Here is a 6,879-nt window from a genome sequence, read left to right on the forward strand (position 1 = left end):
GATGATGTGCTCAGCATACAGATTGAATAAGTATGGAGAAAGAATATAACCCTGGAGCACACTTTTGCTCATTTTTAACTATTCAGTGTTCCTTTGTTCTGTTCATACAGGTTCCTCATAAGCACAATTAAGTGTTCTGGAATATTCCTTCTGAAACCTGTCCCCCATGGTTGGCCCTGCTGCCATTTAAAATATCAGTGGCGTAGCTTCCATAATCACAGAAACACACAAGCCACCATGGTATGACAAAGTGACAGATAAATGATGTTTAGAAGTCTTGAAATCCAAATTCAGGGTTCCAACTCCAGGGGATGTTGTTCTCTCTCTGACTGCTCGGGGGGGAAGGCCCTTATCTCCTTAAACATCTGTGGGAGCTGTTGTAGTTGTTAGGTGTTGTTGAGTCACTTCCAACTCATAGCGACCCTATGTACAACAAAATGAAATACAGCTTGGTCCTTTGCCATCCTCAAAATTATTGTTACGCTTGAATCCATTCATTGCTGTTCAACCTGTGACACTATTATCTTTATAATCTTTCTCTGCTAAATATTCAGAAGTAGTCTGCCTTTCCTTCTTTCTAGTCTGTCTTAGTCTAGAAGTTCTGCTGAAACCTGTCCATCATAGGTGACCCTGCTGGTATTTAAAATACCTGTGGCATAGCTTCTAGATCACAGCAACATGCAAACCACCGTAGGATGACAAACTGACAAATGAGTGGTGGCCTCTATGTCTAAATAAATATCTGCTCTTTCACTTTATCTCTTTTATGTCTCAAAGAGATTGACACAAAATACAACTTAATCCTTTGGCTTGTATCTTGCCTCATAAATATAACTACTACATTGGGCTGTGAACTGCAAGGTCAGCAGTTTGAAATTACCAGCTGCTCCATAAGAGAAAGATGAGGCTTTCTGCTCCTGTAAAGATTTACAGCCTTGGAAACCCTGTTTAGGGTCGCTATGAGTTGGAAACGAATACACAGTGCATAACAACAACAACAATCCTGCCCTATTAACACTGTGTGTTTTTGCTGTTGTTAGGAGCCATTGCTTCAGATTCAACCCATAACAACTCTGAGACTATAAATCAGAGTTTTTTGAGACTGTAAATCTTTACAGACGTAGAAAGCCTCATCTTTCTCATAAGAAGCAACTGGTGGGTTTGAACTGCTGGCTTTGTGGTTAGAAGTCCAGTGCTTATCTGACAATGCCACCAGTTCTCTTAGTAAAATCATAGAGGTTAGGATTTATAACACAAAGTATAATTACATCAAATGATAAAATGGAGGATCACTACCTCAGGTCACAAAATGGAGGATAAATATGTTAGCTCACGAGATGGAGGATAATGACATAGTACTGAATATCTTGGTCTAGCCAAATTGACACATATTTTTGGGGGGGCACAATTCAATCTCTAACAAGTGTTGATTGTCGGCCAAGTAAAATGAGATCCTGGAGAACTACTTTCCTCTGATTATCATGACATTGCTTATTGGTCCAGTTGTGAGGCATTTGATTTTCTTTATGTTGAAGCGTAGTCCATACTGAAGCCTGTAGTCTTTGATTTTCATGAGTAAGTAAGATTAAGGCATAGAAAGATTAAATGATGTGTCCAAAGTCCCCCAGTCTGGACAGATTTGGAATTTGAACCCAGGCATCTGGGCTCCATGCCACCACATGCTTCTGAGCTACTGCCAAGATAGGACCTTGGGTTTCCTTGAATCTTGGAGTAAATGTCTGCCATGCTAAATGCCCTGGGCATGTGTCTTTGAGGAACCCGATAGAAGGGCCCGAATACTCTGGACACAGCTGGAAATGGTTGTTGCTGTTAGGTGCCGTCAAGTCTGTTCCAACCCATAGCTGCGACCTTAAGCACAACAGTACATAACTGGTGGGTTCTGTGCTTTCCTCAAAGTCCTTGTTACATTTGGCCCATTGCTGCTGCCACTGTGCCAATCTATCTTGTTGAGGGTCTTTCTCTTTTTCACTGGTCCTCCACTTTCCCAAGGATGATATCCTTCTCCAGGGACTGGTATTTCCTGATAATATGCTCACAGTATGAGAGACGAAGTCTCGCCGTCCTGGAATCTAAAGAGCATTCTGGTTGCACTCTTCCAACACAGATTGGTTTGTTCTTCTGGTAGTCCATGGTACTTTTAATATTCTTCTCTAACACCACTACTCAACTACATCAATTCTTCTATAGTCTTCTTTATTCACTATCCAACTTCCACATGCATATAAAACTATTGAAAGTACCATGATTTGGGTCAGGCACACCTTAGTTCTAAAGTTGATATGTTTACTCTTGAACACTTTAAAGAGGTCTAAAGATTTGCCTAATGTAATATGTCATTTGATTTCTTGTTCTGTTTCCATTAGTGGATCCCAGCAAAATGAAGTCTTAGACAATGTCAATCTTTTCTTCATTTAGCATGATGTTGTTGATTGGTCTAGTGATGAGGATTTTTGTTTTCTTTACATTGAGATGCAAACCATACCGAAGACTGTGGCCTTTGATTTTCATCAGTAAGCATTTTAAGTCCTCTTAAATAAGCAAGGTTGCATCATCTTTATATCACAGGTTGTTAATGAGTCTTCCTCCAATCCTGATGCCATGTTCTTCTTCATATAATCCAGCTTCTGGGATTATTTGCTCAGCATACAGATTGAATAAGTATGATGAAAGAATAGAACCCTGGCTCACACCTTTCCTGATTTTAAACCATTGAGTGCCCCCTTGTTCTGTTTGAACAATTGCCTCTTAGTCTACGTACAGTTTCTTCATGAATCAAGTGTTCCAGAATACTCATTCTCTGCAATGTTGTCTATAGCTTGTCACAGTCCAAATAGTTGAAAACCTTTGCATAGTCAATAAAGCACAGGTAAACATCTTTCTGGTATTCTTTACTTTCAGTTAAGATCCTTCTGATGTCAGCAATGATACACCTTGTTCCACATCCTCATCTGAATTCCCTGTCAGTGTATGGTTGCAGCTGTTTTTAAATTAGCTTTAGCAAAAGTTTACTGACATGTGCTATTAATAATATTGTATGATGATTTCTGCATCCTATTGGGTCACCTGTCTCTGGAATAAGCACAGATATGATCTCTTCCCATCAGTTGGTCAGGTAGCTGTCTTCCAAATTTCTTGACTTAGATGAGTGTGTGCCTCCAGTGCTGTTTCAGTTTGTTGAAATGTTTCAATTTGTATTCCATCAGTTCCTAGAGTCTGTTCTTTGCCAATGACTTCAGTGCACTTTGGACTTCTTCCTTCTGTACCATTGACTTTTGGTTATATATTACCTACCTCTTGAAATAGCTGGACACTGAGCATTTCCTTTTTGTACAGTGATGCTGTGTAGTCCTTCCATCTTCTTTTGATGCTTTCCACATCGTTCAATTTTTGCCCAGAAAATCCTTCAATACTCCAAATCGAGGCTTGACTTTTTCTTTAGCTTGAGCAATGCTGAGCATGTACTTACTTCACTTTTGGGTTTCTAACTCCATGTCCTTGCACTTTTATTATAATACTTGACTTTGTCTTCTTGAGCTGCCTTTTAAAATTTTCTGTTCAGCTCTCTTTTTTTGATGTTTGATTGTGAATTACATGATAGTTTACATGGGACAACATTCGTTTTACATTCATCCTATCATATATCGTTTCATTGCCATGGTTACAGTCCCCGCCATGCATCATCAACCAACCAAAGGGTATACCCTACAAGCCTGCCCCCTGGTCGTCAGCACACAGCCCCTCTTCCTCTTTGTGTCTAAAGTCCCCAGTTGCTCCATCTCTCCACGTCATTGTCTCTGCCTCCATCTCAGGCATCACTGCTTCTCTGGGTAGGGTCCCACTCTCTGCTCTTCTCCCTTGATGGTCCCAGGGACCTCTGCTCCTAGGCTGAAAAGTTAATCATGCCCCTCTTTTCAGCTCTTTTAATTTCCTCATTTCTCCCATTTGCCTTAGCATCTGAACACTGGAGAGCAAATTTCAGAGTCTCTTCTGACATCCATTTTGGCCTTTCCTTTCTTTTTTGTCTTCTTAATGACCTTGTGTTTTCTTCCTGTGTGATGTTCTTGATGTCATCTCCCAGGTCTTCTGGTCTTTGTCATTAGTGTCTAATGCATCAACTCTCTTCTTGAGATAGTCTCTAAATTCAGGTGGAATATGTTCAAGGTTCTATTTTGGTTCTTGTGGACTTGTTTTAATTTTTTCCAGCTTCAGCTTGAACTTGCATATGAGCAGGAAAACACAGAAACTGACCATGTTGACTAATTTTTCCATCTCGTTATGCAATGCGCTGGACCCTGTGAAGTTCCCAGTACAATTCTCCTCGGGAATTATGCAATATGGAGTGGGCAATCACCAGGCTTTTCTTGTGAGCTGAATAAGCACTTGAAATTCTACCCCTCCCTTCCCTTTTCATAACAGGCGGCTCAACTTTGTCACGTGAACTCAGTTTTTCCACACTCTGATCAGAAATTGCCAGTTGGCAGGTAGTTAAGCTAGTTAATTACATAAGCTTCTTTTCTGTAAGAGTAAGTGGGTCACATCTGACCTTTGGATCCCACATTGGACTTCCTGAGGGAGGGAAGTTGAGCTGATGTGTCAGCCAGGTTCATTGATGGTAAGCAACAGAAATGGATTCTGTTAAATTGAAGTGATTGGATGGTGTGGCCACCAAGAACTGAGTTCAATCAGAAAGGCAACATAGAGATCTTGGAAGCAGAACTAGTTCTGTCTGGCCTAGATGCTGTCACTGGTATGATTAAGCTTTCATTGTTCCTTCTTTCTGGTGTTTCTTGTTTCAAAGCCTAAGTTTTGTCTATTTTGGTTGTTCTGAGATGGTGAGAAGGGGGTAAGGTAACAGACAACAAGGTAGCTCTTTGGCTTCTGCCATGGGAGGATGGACCCCTCTATTGACTTTCTACCAAGATTGAACACAGTAGGTCCAAATAATTCTTGAAAGGAAATTAGGGCTTTCTAGGAAGGAGCTCTGGTAGCATGGTGTTTGCAATTTGGGCTTCTAATCTTACGGTCAGCAGTTCAAAACTACCAGCTGTTCCGTGGGAGAAAGATGAGGCTCTCTGCTCCCATAAATATTTACAGCCTCAGAAACCCTGTACAGGGTCACTATGAGTCGGAACCGACTCCATGGCACATAACAACAACAAGGAAGAAGAAGTCGACACTATGTGTCCAAGAGCTATTTGCATAATATTTACACTGTATTAGGTGTTGTATTTGGAGTCATGGTATTGCACTGTAGGATAAACACTGGACTGCTAACTGTAAGGTCAGCAGTTCAAACCAGCAGCTGCTTCTTGGAAACCCTATACAGGGTCACTATGAGTCACAGCTGATTTGAACGGCCTTTAACAACAAGATGATTTAGGGTATATAAGAGGCTGTGCATAGGTTATATGCAAACACTGTTCCATTTGATATAAGGGATATGAACATCCATGAATTTTGGTACCCCACAGTTCAAATCCAGCAGCTGTTCATTGGAACTGCTCTACAGTGTTGCTATGAATCAGAACTGACTAGAAAGCACTATCAACAATAAAGGGGTCCTGAAACCAAAGCCCTAGGAAAACCAAGGGACAACTGTAGCAAGTAACCACCAGCCATATCAAGATATAGAACAATTACATCACCCCAGAAAATTCCATCATGCCTCATTGTCAGCAGTAATTAATCTTTAGTGAGAAACGCCTCCCAGATGTGGAGCCACTTTCTGTGGGACTGAACTTCTTTCCCAGCAACTCTCGTCCAGAGGACACAGCCTAATGAAGTTCTCAGAATTCCTCAGAACCCAACTTTGGAGCCAAAACTACATGACTTTCAGTTCTGACCCTACTGCTTTGTCGATAGATGATCTTGACCAGCTGCTCTGTCTCTTTGTCTTCACTCTCCAAAAAAATGAGATCAACTGTATAATTCTTGCAAGATTCCTGAGGTGCTAAAGAGATAATTCACATGTGTGCTTACCATGGTGTGAGCTGAGAGTTTGGATCACTTGGCTCATTCTGTTGAAGGTGGATGGCAGATAGTGAAGAATTTTAAGCAGAAGACAAGGTGATCAGAATTGCAGTTGTCTTGAGTTAATAAGAAAGTCTCCCTGTACGATGGCACCACAGAGAGAATCAGGAATCATCATCTTGGCTTTGCTGTAGTTGGCCCCTGTTCTTAACAATGGCTTTCCAGCCTGGGGCCTACTTAGTTTTCTGTCCTGAGGCCTGCTGTTTTTGTCTTAGCTCCCATGACCTTTTCTAGAGTCCTTGCTGTCCTCTATGGTCACTGTTGGACCCAGGTTCCATACTGGTCACTTCCAGCTCAATGAGAAGCTTTTATTGAGGGGAAAGGGATGCTGAAGGAGCGTATCCACAAATGCCCCTAAAAAAGCATGACACCCAAGCAGTGGTTTTTGTCCAGCTTTACCTGGGATGCTACAGGTCCCAGTGCTCATGAACAAAGGCCAAGGGTAGTGGGAGGGGCATGGAACCCGGGCCAGTAGGACCCCAGTGCCTCTGTGCCACTTCAGATGGGTGGGCAGGGAGGTGTGTGGGCTGTTCCTGAAACTTGAGGCTCAGTCAGATGCTTTGAGGGTAGGCTGCGCATAGTATGAAATGGTTGTTTTACAAAACTTTGAGGATGAAGACAATTTTTACAAGGAAAACATTTCGTGGATACCCACATGATAGTTTTTGTACTTTTAGTCATACAAAGTGAGAACATTAATTATGATAAAATTAATTATACATAAAATCAACTGCAAAAATTAATTATGATAAATTACACATTTAATATAACTCCTTTAAATAAACATATATTTGGTTTGCTGCCAACCTCAAGGTCAGTAGTTTGAAA

Source organism: Chrysochloris asiatica, unplaced genomic scaffold, assembly GCF_000296735.1.
Source record: "Chrysochloris asiatica unplaced genomic scaffold, ChrAsi1.0 scaffold00093, whole genome shotgun sequence".
Lineage (NCBI taxonomy): Eukaryota > Metazoa > Chordata > Mammalia > Afrosoricida > Chrysochloridae > Chrysochloris > Chrysochloris asiatica.